Genomic DNA, 21,053 nt, shown 5'->3' on the forward strand with positions numbered 1-21,053 from the left:
TCTACCTGCCTCTGACTCCCAAGTAGTAGGCGAAAAGGTTCTCACCACCTCGCCTGGCTGAAGTTTGTTTCTTAATGAGTAAAGTCCAATTAGCACAGTGCTATGGGAGCACACAGCTCTGCGGTATGAGAGCAGTGCCCTGAAGCTTTTGGAAGACCGGACTTTCTTCATGTGGAATGTGTGCGCATGCACCACTTGTATACACACCGTGGCTGTGCAGGTGCCTGCCGAGGCCTGCAAAGGACGTCAGATTCACCAGAGCTGGGGTTGAAGGTAGTTGTGATTAGAATCAAGAGTTTCCCCTCAAGTTAGAGCACAGATTTAAGATATCACCAGTGGATTTAGTTAATTTAGAGCAGGGTTTTACCATATAATCCATGTCGGTCTTGAACCTTTTCTTTTAGGTTCTATGTTGGGGGCGGGGGGTGTTGTTTTGATTTGGTTTGGTTTTGTTGTTGCTGAAGTGGATACCCTGGTGGTGTAAGTGCAGGAGAGCTGGCAGGCTGACCTGTACAGCTTACCACCCAGGCCTAGATTCAGGACTTAGAGTTGGCCCACCCCAACATCCACCCCACTTATAAACTGTGGGAGCATGCGAAGGGGCTGGTCCTGCAGATCCAAAGCTACAGGATCTCTGTGACACAGAGCAACAGTTGGATACCCGAGAGGAGTCCTGGTGAGGATCCGGTATTGACAGTATAGCAGAAGCCAGAGGTTCCAAGCCAGACCAGTGAGTCATTGCAGTTAATATCTACAAGTAAAGATGTGCAGACAAACATTTATACCGTGTGCCACACTACAGCTTCAACAAGAAGATGGTTTTGTTATTGGGGCATTTTTTTGTGTGGGTGGGTGAGATTACAAGGGCATAGGGCAGATATAAAAGGATGGGGAAACGAATGGGATTGGAGAACAGGGTGTGAGATACACAAAGAATCAATAAAATGTTTTTTAAAAAGAAAGGGAGCTGTGTGCAGCACTCATTACTCTCTTCTTACTGGATACAATGTGACCAGTTGCCTCAAGAGCTTGGTAACTTATCCACTTCTCCATGATGAGCTCTACCTCAAATTGTGAGCTAAACCACACCCTTTCCTTCTTAAAGTGTTTTTGTGGTGTCAATAGGAAAAGTAACCAAGGGTGATTCTCTACCTGGTCACTCTGGGGCCCAGAACACGAGCAGAGCTGACAGAGGGAAAGTCTCGAGTGATGACCAGCACTAGAGGGTAAAGTCCATTACACAGCACACCATGTCTGCGCATGCCATTGGTAAACCGTGTTCCCCACAGCTGGACCCAAAGACTGGGGAAGAATGCTAAAAGTTGCAGTGGTAAAGGATACAAATACAGAGGTATGAGAAGAATGTGGGCCAGCCACTTATTACATCCTCTGCCGGAGTATGTGGGACATTGGCTGTCAGGTGATTCTGTCCTCCCCTCTCCTGAAGCTTGCAGCTTCCCATGATGCTCTAGTGCCAAGTGAGCAGCAGCAGCAGAAGCTATCTGGAGCTTCCATGCTCTACAAAGAGCCCAGCAGACCTGTCCTGGTGGGGTTTGGTCAGCAGGACACAACCTAGAGTTCTCTGGGAAAAGAGAACCTCAAATGCCACCATCAGATTGGACTCTAAGCAAGTCTATGGGGGCATTTGCTTGATTAATGATTGATGGTAAAGGACCCAGTTCACTGTGTTTGGTGCCACCTTAGGGCAGGTGGTCCTGGGTTGCATAATTAAGCAGGATGAGCAAGCCATGAAGAGCAATCCAGGAAGCAGCCTTCTTCCACTGTTCCTGCTTCAGCTCCTGTTTGAGTTGCTGCCCGGACTTCCCTTGAAGATGTGTGGCCAAATAAATTCACTCCTCCCTTAGCTGCTCTGTGGTCAGTGTTTCTCACAACCATCAAAAGCAAGGACAAAGGCTATGTTGTTAGATGCATTTTCTGTTTCTGGCTCTCAGAAAAGTTTGTCTTACTGAATACAGCCATTACCCCTTGTGTTTTTAGTTTGTATTTTTAATTTATATATCACGGTCATTAGTTTGGAACAGACACTAGTCAAAGATACCTTTGAACCAAGAATTTACACTGTAACTTGAAGTCAAATATGGAAGATGTCTGATATTTCCTATCTTTTTTTTGTTTATTTGGTTTTGTTTTGTTTGTTGTTTTAATGAGACAGGGTCTCTGTGTAGCTCTGCTATCTCTTGTCAGTTTAAAAATAATTTTGAAAATATACTTTAATACTAAAATGTGCCTAAATTTAGTGTATTACCCCAAAAAATTTTTCTTAGGACAATAAAATTATTTCATCTTAATGCATTTTAATAGGATTTAATACACTACTATCCTTTAAAAAACTTAAAATGGGAAGAAACTAGGTTTTATGTGGTTTCCTTTGCTCACAACACTTCTGAAGATTGGTGGAAGGAAAATAATGAATTTGTTGGCATCAGTAAGATGTAGTAGCTTTTGCTACCCCACTGAATTATCCATGTGAACAATCATTTTATCTATGCACCAAATGGGAGTTCTCTTAGGATATGTCCTTGGGGAAATACCTTGGGAAAGGCTAGTCTTTGGAACCGTTCCTATTTGAAAATTTGCTGTAAATTCGGCACTAGCAGATTCAATCATTTCTGCAGAAACAGTGAGGACCAATTCTTAATGACATACGTTAGCTCTGTTGTACTTGCTAACATCTATTTTTAGCAGATCATGGGCAATGCAAATCAATGCTTTGATTACAGAAACTGTAACAATGTGAGATTTAAAATCCTGCCTAACTACGTAGTTCTGGAAAGGGTAAAAGATTTTTAACAACCTCTTTCAGGTTATGTAAGTATGGTATTTCTTAATGGTATGTGGGTTTAAGTTGCATAAATGTAAACGTTAGTCTTACTATTTTTAATTTTTCCTACTGAGATAAAATACAAGTTGGTCCATTACACATCATTTGCCACCATGTCAAGGTGATAGGGAATGATTCCACCAGCTTAAGTGTCATGATGTGCTATGCAAAGGGAAAGGCTTCCCCATGTTGAGTGTCATTGTGTGCTGCGCATTTGTGGCACTAGGACAAATTTTATCCAATCACCAACCTCAGAAGCTAAAGTTATAGCTTAAAACACGAGGAGGCCTTAGTTCTAAATATGGTATTTGTATTTCTATTTTAAAATTGGACATTTATTCTATTTTATGGAATGAAGTGTTACTTGGTCCTAGAATAAAAATTAAACCTGGATGTAATCCCAGTGCTGGGGGGGTTGGGGGGGGGGCCGAAGCAGGAGGATCACCAAGAATTCAAGGCCAGCTTGGGCTACAAAATGAATTCCAGGACAGCCTGGGCTGAAAGTAAGACCCTTTATTAACTTCATCCCATAAAAAAATAAAATATAAGTGGTGATTAGAATCAAGAGTTTTCTCTCGAGTGAGAGTGCAGATTTAAGATATCACCAGTGGATTTAGTTAATTTAGAGCAGGGTTTTACCATATAATCCATGTCGGTCTTGAACCTTTTCTTTTAGGTTCTGTTTTGTCTTGTTGGGGGGCGGGTGCTGTTTTGGTTTGGTTTGGTTTTGGGTTTTGTTTTGTTGTTGTTGTTGTGGCAGGGTTTTATGTTGTAGACCCAGCTGGCCTTGAACTCACAGAGGTCCATTTGCCTGTATCTCCCATGTGCTGAGACTAAAGGTATGTGCCATCACACCGACCTGGCCCTCAATTTTTGATCTGCCCTTCTCAGACTTAGGAGTGTGGGGACTATAAGTGTGTGCCACCACTCCTGACTTTGGGAAATCAGAATAACCAACTCAAGAGGCTACTGAAAACAAAGCAGTTTTTCATATATCATTTTGCAGAAAAGGATGCCAACATAGAGGCAATGAAAAGATGGCCAGCGTGCTGATTTGGTTTTAATGTTCCCCAGTCTTGAGAAACCATAAGCCAGGACTTGCCCAATTCTCAAATCTCCACCCTGCTCCATTCAGATACAAAACTCTGGTGGTCTGAATGCTTCCCATTGGTTTGCATGTTTGAGTGCTTGGTCCCTGGTTGGTGGAACCATTTGGAAAGGATTAGGCTTTTATGAGAGTGGTGTCTTGCTGGGGGCTGGCTTTGAGGTTTCCCAGTGTCTCTCTCTGCCTCCTACTCGCACATCAAGATGCAAGCACCCAGCTGTCCCTGGCATCTGTGCTCTGCCATCATGGATTCTAGACCTCGGAAACCAGAGCCCCATATTAAGTGCTGTATTGTATGCCCTAGTCATGGTGGCTTGTCACAGCAGCAGAAACGTAACTAAGATTCTTATCTAATGAATAACTTGGGCCTTGAGCTTTTCCTCTTCTGGTCTCAGGCTCAATCACACAGCAGACCAACTTTCCAGTTTTTAGCATTCTGAGACAATCAGCTACAGCCACCAGCTGGGGCAGTGAGGAGCCTACCCATCTCTGTGACTGATAAACTCTAAGCACCTCACAGTAACAATGAGCCATAACAATTTGTTTCTTAATAAGGCTTCTTGGGATGATTTTTAAATAGACTTGAAGAATAATCTGAACAGTCAGGAATGGGGGTTTCACGACTGTAACCCCATCGTTTAGGAGACTGAGTCAAGAAGGTTGTACAAGTTCAGGTCACCCTGGGCTGTTCAGATGAGACCCTATCTCAAAAGAACAAAAGCGAAAGCAGGAGGAAAAATGGAAGGAAAAAAAATCTTGGGAGAGCATGTGACCCTGCACAGGTGATGGCCTTTGTTTGACATCCCCCTCAACGAATTGCTCCCCTTCTCCTTTATTTGAGAGTTTGTTTTGTTTTGAAGACAAGGTCTAACTTAGTATGTAGACCAGGCTAGCTTCAAGTTTGTTATGTAGTTGGGACTATAGGTGTGTGCTATCATGCCTGCTTTTCAATAAATTCATTTTAAAAATAAGCTCTGGGGGCTGGTGAGACGGCTCAGCAGGTAAGAGCACCCAACTTCTCTTCGGAAGGTCGAGTTCAAATCCCAGCAACCACATGGTGGCTCACAACCATCCGTAACAAGATCTGACCCCCTCTTCTGGAGTGTCTGAAGACAGCTACAGTGTACTTACCTATAATAAGTAAATAAATCTTTTTAAAAAATTATAAAAAAAAAAAAAAGCTCTGTATCCCAGGAATAGAACCCCTGAAACAACTGCTATGAGAACCAACCAACACAACGTCTTGTTAAGTTCTGAATGTCAACAGCTTGAGCCTGTAAATGCTTGCTGCTTGTGAAGATGGGAGATCGGTAGGTGCTAAATGGAGATTCATTCCCAAGGTCGGCTGCCCTAAATGAAAGAGATTTGAAAGGATACTTGTTGCGGGAAATATTTAAAAAGAACCAGCAGGTTCCTGAGCTTGTGCCAGCAACTCTGTGCCCTGGCAGCCTGGCCAGCCAATCACTGGTGGGCAATGGCCAACCTGTTTTTTTCTCATGGAGACTCTGACTCAGAACTCCAGCTTCTCTCCACCCAGCTCACTAGGTTCCCACTGGCAGGTCTTTACCACAACAGCACCATGCTTTAATACCACCACGGCCTTTGTGGTGCACATCAGGCAAACCCAAACTTTGCTACCATACTTTTCTCTCTGGAACCCAGTAGAGTCGCTGCAAAAAGAAAAACACCACACAAACTTAATCCAGAAACAATGGTAACAGTCTCTGGGTGCAACAACTAGAATCCTAATCTTGTCAGCCATATTAAGTCCAATTTCTCTGGTGGCGAATCCTGGCAGATTAAGCCAGTAGCTACATCTTGTCCTCACACTATCCTGGTCCAAAAGGGTCATCTCTCACCTCCTCCTCTCCTCCTCTCTCCAACCCTGAAGTCTCTCCTACTTACCCAGTGATAGGCTCCTTTATTCATTAGGGGATTGGTTCACAAGAAGTCACCTGAGTACCTGACTCACTCCTAGTCTGCAACCCCTCCCAGGAGAGCAGAATTGGCATCAAAATCCAAACAGCACCAGGCCCATCCACTACAGATACTTTCTCACTCTGATTCAATACCTCGAAACTGACCTCTGGGACTCAGCTAAGGGGTCTCACCACACCCAACAAGGCCTGGCCCACTCCTTCCAGTAGTAATAATGACTGCAGACAAAGACAGGGAGATAATCCTTCAAAGTCAACCAGAAAAAGGTTATGCCTTGACTCAGGTTTACAGCATTTATTGTTATTCTAATGTGCTCATAGAGAAACTTCAAATCCACAGCACCGCTGTGGACCAAGAACTGTTGAGTCCTCGAGACTCAGAATGGATTCAGTGATGGAGCCAAGATCAAGGCCCTGGGTTCAGTCTCAGCCCCAAACCAAACAGCACTTGGCAGGTAGAGCTGTGAGAGTTTCTGTCTATTCTGGGGGCCTCACAGCAAGGCTCCTTCTCAAGAAACAAACAAAAAGCAGGCTGAGTTCTTGTTCTTATAGCTTATCTGGAGGAAAGTGGGCTTGATACAGTAACAAGGAAAAGAAGAACCTGGCCTATAGGCAGAGGGGGATGTTGTAAGTTTTCACTAAGACTTCAGGGAAGGGAAGCAAGTGGATACATATGGTTGATTTCCTTCCTCCCTCCCTCTCTCCCTCCCTTTCTCCTCCCCTTCCTGCTGAACAGCCGCACAGCCTTTGTGTGTGTGTGTGTGTGTGTGTGTGTGTGTGTGTGTGGAGAGAGAGAGAGAGAGNAGAGAGAGAGAGAGAGAGAGAGCGCTTCTAAAAGCCTAAGCTACAGAACTTTGTAACGGCCACCCTCCGGTATTAGCATCTTCATCATCAGTAACTAATGCTACCTGCACAGGAAGCAGAAGGCCCTACGGTTCTTTTTTAACCTCACCTAATGAATAATATAATTGATACTGGAATTTTGGGGTTCCTATCTGGATCATCAGGTGATATGAGGGAAACTTGTGTTTCCCCTCTTGGGGTTCTTGGTCTCATTAATAACATAATTTAAGAGTGGGCTCAACTGGATGCTCAGTAACAATTTTACTAGAGTTTAAAAGATACCCCCAGACAGGACAGATGTGACTCTCTCAACAGCTCTCTGTAGAATGGAGGAGAGAGAGAGAAATACAGGGTGGGACAAGCCACATCAGCTGACACAGAGGAGGTCAGTCACATGTCCAACAAGCAGCCATATTGCAGGGAAGGAGGCTTTAGAGTGTTAGGAGGCCCCAAAATATTGGGCAAACCCAAAACATTAAGGAAAGCATGCCTAGAAGAGGGATGGAAAGAAGAAACAAGTTTTGCTCTCCTAAATATCTCAAGAAAGCCAGAAGACTTACAAAGCTGTGGCCAGCCAATTGGGTACTGCACTAGGGGTGGAGGTTCTGTGGAGGAAAAGTTAAGTATCTCATTAAAATGCTGGTTAGTCCACCTACCTCTCTCACATGGCTTAAGATTAGTCCTCCTTTGTAGGAGTCCCTTAGCCAAAGTTACTGACCTGACTCAGCAGGGATGCCCGTCCTCCATTCAGGCCAGAGATTCTATACTCTTGACCAGGGGAGTTTTTTCTACTTTAATGTAATGAAATTAAGTCTCATTCATAAGTCATTCAAATACTAGCATCAGCTAATCCATCAGGATCCAGCACACCAGAAAAGAGCAAGGTGGCTACTCCTGTATAGTGCATTGTCAATTCTATTTCTCTTCATCATAGTCACCTAGCTGGCCCTACAGCACCTTGATCCCCGGACTAAACAAAAGATCCTTCTCTCTGATCCCACTCATGCTCCTGTAGGGTCTATTTCAACACAGCAGCTAGGGACGTGGCTTCCAGGCCCTTTGGGATCTGGCCTATTATATACTCCTTCATCCACTGTGCCAGGCATGCTGGTTTGTCTTCCCCTTGCTGGACACGAACCAGGCACACACATCTACAGTGTAGAGTGGGATGGGAGTGGGGACCTCCAGGTGACCCTCCTCATCTCTGTCATGCCTGTGTTCAATTGTCACCTTCTCAGTGAAGCCCTGGTTCATTATTTTATAAATTGGCTATTTGACAATCCTTTCCCATCCCTGTTCATATGCTCTACATCCTGTATCACCTGTGAGTTTCTGGTACACAGTTTATTCATCTGTTGAGTAAGCTGCTTGTTCTCTCACTCTGTTAGAAGGTAAACTCCATCAGGGCAAAAGGATTTGTTTGTTTGTTTGTCTTTTGGGTGTTTTTGGATTTTTGTCTTTTTGCTTGCTTGCTTGCTTGCTTGCTTGCTTGCTTGCTTGCTTACAATAGCTCAGTCCCAAGAACAGTGACTAATGCAGACCAGTCATTTGAATGTATTTATTGAATTAAATAAAGGAACAAATAACTGCCACTCTCTCCTGCCTCCAGCAGGACAAGTCGATCTGTTTGTGTAAACTTAATTCTTTATCCTTTTTGAAACTGAATGAAGGCTGTCTGAACAGAGGGTTCACTCTGAAATGGAGACAGTGGTATTGTCTGGTCTGGATCGGCAAACCACTCGGGGAGATGATGAGAATGTGGGTGTGAAGGACCCTATTGCCAGATTTGACTTCTCAAGAACTCAGGTTCTTGATGACAGTTTTCTTGGGAAGAGTGGTTTCAACAGTCTATGAGACTTGGGGGAAGCTTTACATCAGTTTCAGGATGAGGGCTCTATGTATACATGCAAAGCCGCCACCACCAAATCTACCAAGCAGGCTGTAAGGAAGGCTCGAGGGAGACTCATCTCACATGAAAGTGCTAGGGAACAGGGCAGCCTTCCTCAAAGGACTCAGTGTCTCAAGAGGGTGCCCTTTCCTTTTCTAACTATGCTCCTTGATATTGTAAAGTTCATGAGCTTGGTTCTTGGGGGCTGGAGATATGGATCAGCAGTGAGGAGTGTGTATTGCTCTTGCGGAGGACCCGAACTCTGTTTCAGCACCCACTTTATGGTGTCTTAAAATTGCTTATAACTCCAGCTTTCTGGGGATCTGACCTCAGTAGGCACCTGTACTCACCTGCACACACACACAAACACACACACACACACACACACACACACAGAGAGAGAGAGAGAGAGACAGAGACAGAGACAGAGAGAGAGAGAGACAGAGACAGAGACAGAGACAGAGAGACAGAGACAGAGAGAGACAGAGAGAGACAGAGAGAGACAGAGAGATACACACACATACACACACACACATACACAGAGAGAGAGAAAGTAAGAGAGAAACAGAACACACATCTTTTAAAAATTATATATATTTGTTTTTTCAACAAGGGTTCACTCCCCCTGGGGGTTGTGTGCATGCATGACCACCATGTGTGGGTGTGTAGGTCAGAGAACAACTTGTAGACATTGGTTCTTTTCTTACTATGTGAGTCTCAGAGAACAACTCAGGTCATCGGGCTTGGTAGCAAATCTCTTTACCCACCTCTTACAGGCCCTGATAAATCTGTTGCAGAGCATAACGTCTCTTATCTAAAAGGTAACTTAAAAATGGAATGCTCATTTATATGCTTAAATGTGTATCAACATGAGAAACTCAGGAGTCTTCCGCAGCTGGGACAAAGTACTGGTCAGAATTTTTGGATTGATGTTTGATTTATTTTCTATTCTGGGAGCCAAAATGATATCCTATCAAAGATAAAATACTTGTTCATTTTTATTATATGAGTGATTTACTAATATAGAATAATTCACTAATAATTACTGAACAATTATATAGTGTCATAGCTAAATCCCTTCTATAAACCAACACAATGTCAAATGATAGATAATTTTGCCTCTGTATCAATCACAGCTTGAGCCCCACCCCTTCTCTTTGCTTCTCAGCAACTATTTGCCACAACCGCTTCTGCGTGCCTGTCCTACTGCAGATGGAAGCAGCCCAGCTCAGGCCAAAGGTCCTTGTAAACAGGGCTCTTTGGGAATTCAGAACCAATGGGGGCATTTGTAATAGGGAATTTGTCATAAGGAGTCATCTTCACACTTGTGAGAGGATATGGAGAAGTTTCAAAGAGGGAGGGGAAAGACTGAAGACCAGCTTTGACACAGGTAAGGGAGTCCAAACTGGCTGGGGCACACACACACACACACACACACACACACACACACACACACACACACACACACGTCCTGCTGTTATAGAGGGACCGCTGACAGGGCTGCTCTGAACATCTTCAGAAAGTTTCAGGCACAGTGAGTCTCTATAAAGTCAGTTAGCTGGTCTATGGTCACTCCAGAGTGGTCAGGGAAGAGTGAGGACAGAAACCTTGTACATTGTTTTCATTCTTTACAAATTTCTTACACATCAGGCAACTCTATACTTTTGCCCTTACTGACAGACATAGACTTATAAACAGACAGGAAAGGAGATTTGAGGAAGTACAATTCTCAGCATAACCAAGTAGTTCAAAGAACAATGCAGCCCAAACATTTTGATGACAAGCTGTGGGATTTCTTTCTTTGGTGTATCCCAAAGGGCCAGATAACTCACTAGTCAAACACCTGACCTGTCTCTCAGCTTGCGTTTCCCTTCACCATTTCTCGGTACAGGATGCCTTGGGGTTGCATCTTTCAATGAAGCACTAGCAAGCATTTCAGCCTTTTAAGTAAACTCAGCCAAAATAGCACCCGATAGAAACCTGCAATGAAAGCAGATGTGTGAACAGATGAAGCGATGGTGGGACTATGGTGGTTCAAATTTGGCTCAGTTCATTTGCATGTAATGGAATTGATAGGCTTAATAGCACCGGGCATTTAAGAACATCCTCATCTTTCTTCACAGAAAATGTCCCTCTCTGAGACAAATAAAAGGGATGGATTACAGAAGCAAAGATCCCTTTAGCTAACATCTGACTTGTGACTTATGCGTTCACAAGAATATACACGTAAAGAAAATTCTGCTGCCCTCTGGCACTTTTCAGAGCAATAATAACACTGGCATAGCTGGAGAACAGGGAAAAGCCCGTTACTCCCACTTACACATCTCTGCCAGGCTGAGTTTTCTAACTATTGTGATACACAGAGTGGTAAAACTGTCTTTGCTATGCAGCTCTGCATACACACCCAGCGCTCTTAAATCCACCCGCTGTCCCAGATGGATGGTGTAGCACCATTACATCTTCGCTTGACCATTTGTCTGTAAAACAGGCAGGAGATGTTTCCCTCTGATGTACAAAATCTGTCTTCCAAATAATGCTATGGAAGAGAATAGCAAGCATACATGCTTTCTTACAATACATTGTGAGGTGTGGGTTTGGGTAGCTCCTGCATCCCTGGGTAGTTTATGATTCCACTAATAGGGGTTATGTGAAAATTTTTGAGTGGACGTTTTTTAGATAAAGACTGAAGAGTTCTCTGGTCTCCTTTCACTGTCTGGTATTTTTCACGTATGCCTATGTCTGCGTGTGAAAGCTGTTTTAGTAGTTGCCACCACACTGGGACCCAGATGGAAAAGGAGCTATAACAGAGTAAAGTTGAGCGACCTAATGGCTCCCTTGTAGAGACTGTTTCCACAGGGAGGAAATTGGGGTGAGACTGCCATGTGTCACAAGGTTTAGCATTTGTTATTTTAAGATGATCCTTATTCAAGATGGAAGAAATTAATCCCACATGTAAGAAGGAGACTCAAGAGAAATGATATGTAGGCAAGAATGCTCAGAGCTATGTCAGAGCACACCAGAATTGTATCAGCACTGACAACTGGAAAATGCCACGAGGACTATCTCAGTAGGGGGCAAGATCATCAGTTTTTAAAGGAACCCTTTCCTTCACCAATTCAAAACGGCTAGAGCGCTCCAAGAGTCCCTGTTTGGCCCATTTCTCTAGATTTGCCCCCTTGAAGTTGTTAATGATAGAGACGTCTTGATACAGGAACATTCTTCAATTATCCCTTTACAGAAGGAACGTCTGTGCAAATATTTAAAGTACCCCCTCCCTCCGTGCAAATTTGCCTTTAGATCAATCTGGTCTTGGACGCATGCCAGGAATAGCTTAAGCATGGAAGTTGCTGGGTGGGAAGGGTGTAAGGAGGCTGCACGGACACTGCAGGGCTTTGCCAGGGACTTAAAGCCCTTGGTCCTTCCTTCCACACAGTCCAAGTGTTTCTCCCGGACTGGGAGCTCGCAGGGCAGAAAGCCTACACATATTGTTTGTTTATTGAATGAGGCCTCCGAAGGGCGCCGAGGGCCAGGGGCTTGGTCTCGCAGAGCGGAGGCCACCAGGCTGCAGTTCCCCGGTGAAGCCCTCTCCCACCGCTCCATGGCCAGAGCGCTGCAGTCATTCCCGGACTCTTCTTTCCAGCCCAGCGCTCCCGCCGCGGCAGGACTGGACACGCGGGGGGCCTATCTCTCCCGGGCAGGGTCTGTCGGGTGACTGATCTCGGTACCCCCACGGATTCCCGCGGACGCCAGGCAGGGAGGAGACGGGCGCTGGAGCCCGTATGAAGGGGGCGCGGTGGGAGCAGAGCTGGACACCATGGAGCCCGCGGGAACGATCCGGGCTGGTGGGTGTTCCGGAGCCGGGGGCGGGGAGCCCGGAGCGCCGCCCCGCCAGCGCGCCCCGCCCGTGGGAGAGGAGGGGCTGCGGCGCGGAGGACCACTGGAGGCGCCGCGCGGCCGCTGCTGTCCGCGCTGGAGACCACAGCTCTGCACAGGCGGCGTCCGTCCTCCGCGCCTCCGGAACCTCCTCCAGCCTGCGCGCCTGGCAGGTAGCACGGGCCATCTCCCACCGCGACCTACCGCTCGCCCTGCAGGTAAGTGTCTCTCGGCCGCGGGGTGGATACCCCGTGCTTACCGCGCGGCCCGGGGGCATTGTGCGCGTCCAGAGGGCCGAGGACCCTGGCGATACGCGAGTGGGCAGCCGCAGCCCCAGGCCCCCCAAGGCATCGCTGTCTCCAGAGGCTCCCCAGCTGGGTAGCGCGCAAGCGAGGATGGGCAAATCGGTCCCCGGTGCGGTCAGAGTGGGAGGGGGTACCGGTGTCACGGTCCCCGCTCACCGCCCGCCCTCCCTTCCCGCGGCTGCCGGGGAATCCGGCTTCCTTGTACACGCATTCCCCTCTGCCCCCTTTCTCCGCCCCCCACGGCAGTTCTTCATCCCCGATGCCCGCACCCCAGGGCCGACTGGCTGGGAATGGAAGTCCGGGCCGGGAGGACTGATGTAATTGTCAGCAGAGAACCGAACCGGTGTGGGTGAGAGCGCCCGCGCCTACGAGAGCTGACGCCTACGCTGCACCTTTCAGGGAATCCGGGAGCCGCGGGCAGTGGCCGGGCAAGTTGTGCATCGGGTTTGGTTGTGCGCGTGCACTGCGGACTGTCCTCGCGAGCACTCCTGGCTACCCACGGCTGGCGTCCCTGCAGCCGTCTCTGCAGCCTGCGTCCGCGCTCGCCGCCCGAGCTCCCTTCTCCGGTTCAGACCGGGACAGGGTTTGCATTGCAGTCAGGACGTGCTTCCCTTGCGTCGAGCTTGGAGCTGCCCGCAGATCGAGTCGCCAGGGACGCTGGGGGAGGAGGGATGGGAAACCTGGGGAGGAAGCTGCGGAGAACGAATGGCACCCGCAGATTTCTAAAAGCCTCTACCGTTTGCAGACGCACCGTAAGCCACGTCTTAAGCTGCTTTTAAAAGTTATGGCCAGATACTGATTCTTGTGACGATTCTGTGATCTACCTGAAAGGTTGGTGAAACTAGAGACCTAAAGCTGGGGAAAGCATTACATAATGGACATGAAGCAAATGACAGAAACTAAACGGAACCCCGGGTTGCCAAATTGTTTCTCGCTTCTGGACAGAAAGTCCTATAAGGCTTTTTTTAAAATAAGAATTTCCATTTTGGAGTCACTGGTCAAGATTTAATAAGTCATATATTATATTCGATTTCTCCTAACAAAATAATACTTTGAACGTATTATATTAAAAAATGCATACTAATTGATAGTTATGTCACAGACTTAAATGTATACTTCAAAGGAGAATTAAATCTTCCATCTTAAAACTAGTCAACTTTGTTTTCCTCTTTTTAAGTTTTTGCATACAGATCTATATATTCCTTCTCCACCCCCACCCCCTTTGCTTTCTACAGTTTTGAGTACTGTGAATTCGTGATGCTGATATTCCTATCTAGGGCTTGCTACAGCATTGCAGGTACAAAGACTCATAATAAATGAATCAGAAGACCTAGCAGTAACTCTGGGAGCGAGCAGGTTCCCAAGGTCGAAGGGAAGATGCTGTGTAACTCGGCTATAATCACCTACAGAGAATGTGTATGCCTCATTGGGTTACAACGAAGGCCCTGATTGGTGGAATATTATTTCTGTTATTGGCTTCCTCATTTAATATATCTTACCCAAAATATCTTTTAAGTTAACAGGATATTTTGAAATTAAAAACCTTTGCTTTTACCAATCTTAAAAATTCTCGGTTTTGTCCAGATTTTCAGTTGTTCTGTCAGTGACAATTATACATTCAGTGGAAGGACTGCTTTGGGGAAGACTTCTGTTTCAAATTGTGATGATTTATCAGATGTCTCTTGGTTTTAGTATGGCGAAGTTCTGTTTCACAGAACTGTAGTTCTAATTTCAGAGGATCATGTAATAGATGCTGTCGTTTCTCTACTTTGATTTAACCTCAAGTGAGTTTTACTTGTGTTTAAGCTAACTTTACTTCAGAAAGAAACACAGTCTGTCCAAGATTAAATGTTCTTTTTGGTGAGAGGTCTGTAGTGGTCCTATAGATGGATTATGTAAATTATAAGTAGACAAAAGCTTCACGTGATCACTCATGAAATTAAGAAGACTAAGGAGGTTTCATTTTATTACAATACTTGGCTAACTAGCAGTCTGAGATCATTCAGTTGGTAATTGCTCATTAAGTTCCTACTTTGTTGAAGACACTAGTCTAGGTTCTATGGGAGATGTGGAATGTGCCAGCCCTTGTAAGGTTATATCTGCTTTAAGAAAGACAAGGTATAAATTGTTGAAAGCAGAAAAAATTTTTGTTGACTGTAAAGGTTAAGTCATATTTATACTTTAAAAGTCTTAGAGTAGAAAGTTCACCCCTGTCCCTTTGTTCCTGGTTTTTTTTTTTTTTAATTCCCTTACTCAACACTGTATCATCATGTAGTATGTAGCAGTAGCTAATTGACTTCCATTGCTGTACAATATTCCCTCTGTGTCCTCAAACAGTGTTTGTTCTCAGCCCATGGCTACTTCCTTTTGAAAAAAATTGCAAAATGTTTCCTTAGGCACAGGTGTACATATTTCTCCTGAGCAGATACCAAAGGATAGAATTGCTGGACTGTAGAGGTCTGTGAGTGTTTGAGTTACTAAATATTGCCACATTCTCTTCTAAGTCTGTTGTCTTAACTTACTCAGCGAAGCCAAGGAAACAAGCTAACACAGATAAGCAGCTACAAAAACAAACATTTTTTTTAACATACATATTCTAAAACACACTTTTTACTTTTATTGTTTTAAGAAAAGCAGTGTGGTGAGCATAAAGCTTGGGATAGGGCCAGCAAGGTGGCTCGGCAGGTGAAGGCCAGTTGCAAACCCAATGACCTGAATTTGATCCCTGGAATCCATATGGTGGTAGGAAAGAGCTGGCTCCCACAGGGTGTCTATTGACCTCTCTACTCAAGCTGTGGCACGTATGTCCCCAAATAAATAAATGTTTAAAAAAACTGTGCAGTTGTCTTTTAGGAGTATCAGGGAGATGACCACAGGTGGATATAAGTTCCACATAGTGATCTTACGAAGGATTGGTGGTTGCTGTATAGATAATTGTTGCGTTTTTAAAAAAGAAAAACAGTGCATCTTGCAAAGAACCAATGATGGTATTTTAAAACTCTCAGGAAAAAAGAAAACAAGGTCATTGGAGCTGTCACACAACAGGCTTCTGTGGCACTAGACCCAGAGGTGTCATTTGAAGGGCAAGAAGCTGCCCCTGTGTATAAGCATGAATTGCCAAGAGTTGGTGAAGAATGTTGGCAGGAAGGTTGGGCAGGGACAGTCATGCCGGGAGGAGGAGGGCTACTTGGAACTGAGGGAATGTAAGACATGGAGGAGGCAGGCCCTGGCAGTTTCCCAACAGATAAATCACTCCAGATGTCCAGGGGATGATGGGTAGAGAGAAGATAGGAAGAGAGATCCAAGGCGGGAACCCTGGTTATAGGAGAGTTCTCAAGTTTGGAGAAAATGAGGAAGAGTTCATTTTAAATCACTGAGAAGATAATCTAGGGCTTGTGATGTGATCCTAGGTAAGGAAGAGAGGAAAGGGTCCGAGATATCTGAGTGAGGGAACTGGAGAAGCTGCAGTGGATTTCAGATGTTAATTATGGAGTTAGTTCCTATCAACTTCTGTCTGAACACAGGCGTTGACGCTCCCTGGAGTGGTGAGGATCCTGCATTGGAGGATGGAACCCTCTAATGTATCTCAACGAGTACGGAGAAGTCAACGAAGGAGTAGTACAGAAGACTCATTTGTATTGTCTATTTACGGATGGAACATAAACAAATAACATCTTGATTAAGATACTGTGGTGTGTCAGTGTGGAAGGCAGCATTGAGCTACAGAGCTGAGGGAGTCCTGGGGTTGCAGGAGAAGGCTGAGGTGGGAAGATCAAATCATTCACAGTATGCAAAGTGAGGGTGGGGACTTCTGGTTCTAAGCCACTGCTCATCTGGAGCAAAAATGCCAATAGTCACTTTCCAAGGGCACAGAATATAGTAGGCCTGAGGGACAGGGACCTTAGGGTTTGCTCTCCTAATGTTTCTGATTGAATGTTGTCAAGCATCCCCACATGCACTTCCGTTGTCTCATTATACCTCCTTGATAACTGTTCAGCCCTCTCAAGCTCTGTCATTCTAAGAGAGTCTCTGTGCTCCCCTTTGGAGACAAGGGACTTTTCATTTGTTCCTTTGTTCTATTTCTGTTTTGACAGATTCTCCTTATGTAGTTCAGGTTGGCCTTGAACTAATTATGTGGCCCAAGCTGACCTCAGACTCAAGATCCTCTGTCTCCGCTGAATGAATAATGGGGCTAGAGCCACTTCTAGCTCGGGCTTTAATTTATAAGGAATAGTATATATTGTTTTGGCTGCATATCAATGTGACAAGCACCATGGATGAAAAACAACTTCCAGGAGGAAAGGGTTCATTTGGGTTCTAATTCCAAGTCACACAGTCCATCATAGAGGAAAGTCAGAGCAGGAACTCAGGCAGGAGCTTGGAGCAGAGAACACGGAGAAGCACTGCATGCTAGGCCCAACTTGTTCTTATACAGCCTAGGTCCATCTATCTAGGGATGGTGCTGCCTGCAGTGGGCTGGGCCCTCTTCCATCAATTAATAATCAAGACACTTTCCCACAGGTTGGCTGATCTAGGTAGTTCCTCAGTTGAGGTGTATACAAACTGACAGTTAAAGCTAACTAGGACATGTGCCTTTTGGTGTTTTTTTTTTTCTTTTTTTTCAAATATATGAAGAAAATATTCAGGCAGTAGAAATGGCCATGTTTTTGTTGGTACTTAAATGACTCATGGTAAGTTGGCTCATAGATTTTCAAGCCAAAAGGGATTTAAACATGGTCTGTAAGAGGTGTCAGGACTGCAGCTGGGTTGGTAGAGTCCTTGTCTGCCATGCTTTAGTGGTTCACAAAGAAAAAAACCAAACCGAAAGCAACACACAATCAAAAGCCATTCTATTGGCGCCTCTGATTTTCCAAGAGAAGGAGGCCCCACACTTAACCCCGTGGGCCCTGCAGATGGTACTGAGAAGTTTGACAAGTAACTGAATTCTGACAGTGGGAAGAGGGGTTAAAGCCTGAATCTTACTTAAGGAACCATAAGGGTAGATGAATGAGAAAGTGAGCCAAGACTGAGATTTTAATCTTTCTTGTGACACATATTCATGTATTTATATATCCCCCCTCTTGCTTTTTCTCTTCTCTGACTAGAAAATGAAAATGTGTGTATATAGTTTTTAGTGTTTACTCTTTTTTTTTTTTTTAAAAAGGATTTATTTATTTTATCCTATATGTATGAGTACTTTGCCTGCATGCATGATGCATACCACAGAAAGAGGCATGAGATCCTCTGAAGCTGGGGTGATGGATGTTCGTCATGTGAGTGCTGAGAACGGAGCCAGGGGCCACCGCGAGAGCAGCGCATGCGCCTAACTACTGAGTCTCTCCAGCTCCGAGAGAGTTTGCTTTTTGGCAACTATAGGCCTGTGGTTTGTTCAGTAGTGGGAGGGCGCAGGGGAAAGTTAAATCCTCCGGAGCTGGCTACTCTGTTTCTTTTCCTTGACATCCTCTTTCTTTCTGTTAACAGAGAAAGTCAGCGGCTCTTGGGCCAGGACTAGGACCTGAACATGTAGGGTTTGTCTTGCCTTTTATAGAGGTACCCTTCCTGTAGCTCTTGAGACAGGCCTAGTCACCCCTTCAAACCTGCAAAAGCAGAAGGAAAAATAACACCCATTTATTTTTAGAATCTTTTTTTTTTTTCAGAAGTCAATCTAAAAATAAACTTGGCCTCAATTTCCCGCTGTAGGTGCTAAACTACATGCCCTAAACTAGAGCTAAGCTTTATTTACTTATTTATATTGTGATGTTGAGGATAGAACCTGGGATTTTTTTTTTTTTTTGGTATGTTACATGAGTGGTCTACCATTGAGCTACATCCTTAGCTCGTTCTTATAAATTAGTATCATATGTAATAAGTATACTCGATACCTAAGTAGCTAAAGGAACAGTAAAGTAAATATATTGTGTCATGTGTTATTTCTGGAGCTGAAGTTAAACGTCTGGACTTATTTTAAATTATGTTCATATTTTTGCTTTCTGTTTATCCATAGCAGCTAGACAAGCTTTTGCATATTCTCACCCCAGCAGGCAGCACATCTGAACAGGGTTTATTGTATAATTTCCCAGGAATAGAAAGAGTGGCACAGTTTGAATGGCATGTGGATTGTGAAAAGGCATTAATATATTCTTTTTGATCTCAGTAAGTTTCAAATTGAGGCAACACACACACACACACACACACACACACACACACACACACGCTGGGAGAGAGAGAGAGAGAGAGAGAGAGAGAGAGAGAGAGAGAGAGAGAGAGAGAGAGAGAGNGAGAGAGAGAGAGAGAGAGAGAGAGAGAGAGAGAGAGAGAGAGAGAGAGAGAGAGCGCAATCTGCAAGGTAGGCCAAGCAAATGTAGGGCTCATTTAGGAAAAAAAAAAAAAGTCCCCTAGGAACATAGGGAGGGGGACAGAGTTGAATCCAAGAGGAGCAGATAGTGATAGTGAGGTGGAAGGTCAGCAGAAAGGGGTGGGGGTGGGGTGGGGAGAGACTGCGGCCTCACCTGTCTTTCACTTTCAGAATGGGCCAACCGAGGAAATCAAAGTACAGACCCCAGAAGCTATGAAGATCAGGTATTTTGGAAACCATTTGGCTCTCCATTAAGATAAAGTCTTTAAATATTTTGGAAGCCGAAAAAAAATCTAAACAAAACAACATAAAACAAAACAACTTTAGCTCCATTTGAGGAAAGATCACACATATAACAGGTAGAAGATAAAATTTATCGTATTAGAGACTGTTCTCCACATAGTTAATGTCCAGAGAGCTCCTATGTATCAAGAAGAGAAAATGATTGCTAACCAGTGGAGAAGGGGGTAAAGGAAATGAACAACGCATTCGTTCCACAGAAAATTAATTACAAGTGGCACAGAAGAGATATAGAGGTGTACTTACTTCATGAGGAGAGAGATGTGAGCTTACAATTCTTAATTCCTTGTATCAGCAAACATCATGATCCTTTTAATTCATTATGGTGGCAAGGCTTGCAGAAGCCAGTAAGCATCATTCATTAGAGTTAGGTGAGCAAGATGGCAGATGTGGCATGTATGGATATCACCATTTGGCATTAACTACCTAAGTTAAAAATTTACCCTAGGGACCTTAAGGGGTTTTTCTCTATTAATATACTTTGCAGGATGAATTTGTATAGAAATTTATTATAGCACTGATTAAGAAAGGAACATTAAAAGTTATCCTGAACTGACTAAATAATTTGGAAGCAGAAGCAAAATTAGATTGCTATTGAAAATGCAAGACCACCAAATGCAGTGTTGGTGTGCAAAGATCTCTGGGCTGGAAGAACAGAACAGATCAGGGACAGGTTAGAACATGACTGTTCATGGTAAATACTAGAAAATGATTCTTCATGTTAAGTATGAACACGAGCGCACTTTCTCTTGTAGCTATAAATGCTGTTACATAAAACAAAAACAAAAACAAAAAACCCCTCAAAATGACAATTGCCTCTTGAAAAGAAAACTGGGGCCGGGGTGAATATGGAGGGACACGTATTTTCTTGCTGTGCTCTATTAGATTATTAAGTGCAAGAATTCATTGTCTCTTCAATTGAAAAAGTTTCTAGGGCATCTTTTACACTGATCAGTTTTGTTGAGTAGTTGTCAGCCATGGAACTTTTTGTAACATCGGGGTCAGTTGCTGGAGGCACATGCTTATTTCCATAAGCAGTCACTGTTACTACTAACCTAACAGGTTAGAGGTCCACACAGAAGGACACCGGAAGCATTTGTCCTTTGGAACGGATTAACACATCTTGGTTCTCTAGAGTTCCCTTGCTTTCATCATGGCGCTCCCAGCTAGCTGGTCTCACCTGAGAGAGATTCACAGAACACCGAGTGGGACCCAGGTGTGCATGGGACTAAGGAAGAATGTGGAAGGCAGCAGTGATGGTAGAAGCCTGGGGCTGGGAGGTTCGCAGAGAGTGAGACAGCAGTTGCTCTGCCCGATTCTGTGTAGCCATAGTAGAAAAGAGGAGACCGTCACAGGTCTTTATCACCTGTAACTCCTCCTCCAGGGGCGGGTTTCTTCCCCCAGGGGGGCGGGTTTCCTCTAGTCCAGGAATCTGTAGGTTTTGTCTTTGTTTTTGGTATGCATTTCTGGCCATCACTGGTCCTCTCCTAACTTTCTCCATCCCTGTAAACATCATTCCCTGGAATTAGTTTCTTTCTTTCTTTCTTTCTTTCTTTCTTTCTTTCTTTCTTTCTTTCTTTCTTTCTTTCTCTCTCTCTCTCTCTC

The 21,053-nt window shown here is 44.5% G+C and overlaps 1 protein-coding gene across 7 annotated transcripts in view; it reads left to right on the top strand.

The window, feature by feature from the left end:
* Positions 1-12,524: 12,524 nt before the first annotated feature.
* Positions 12,525-21,053, top strand: part of Osbpl6 (oxysterol binding protein like 6) — a 190,511-nt gene continuing 181,982 nt past the window's right edge. For 4 of the 7 annotated variants that reach the window (XM_029536030.1, XM_029536031.1, XM_029536032.1 and 1 more), the window contains exon 1: positions 12,534-12,706. The gene's annotated coding sequence lies outside the window, so the exon portion shown is untranslated. Of the gene's footprint in view, positions 12,707-13,292; positions 13,625-21,053 lie in introns of those variants that run through there. The other 3 variants (XM_029536029.1, XM_021195072.1, XM_029536026.1) reach the window with 3 other exon arrangements.

The sequence above is a fragment of the Mus pahari genome, chromosome 3, assembly GCF_900095145.1.
Source record: "Mus pahari chromosome 3, PAHARI_EIJ_v1.1, whole genome shotgun sequence".
Taxonomy (NCBI): domain Eukaryota; kingdom Metazoa; phylum Chordata; class Mammalia; order Rodentia; family Muridae; genus Mus; species Mus pahari.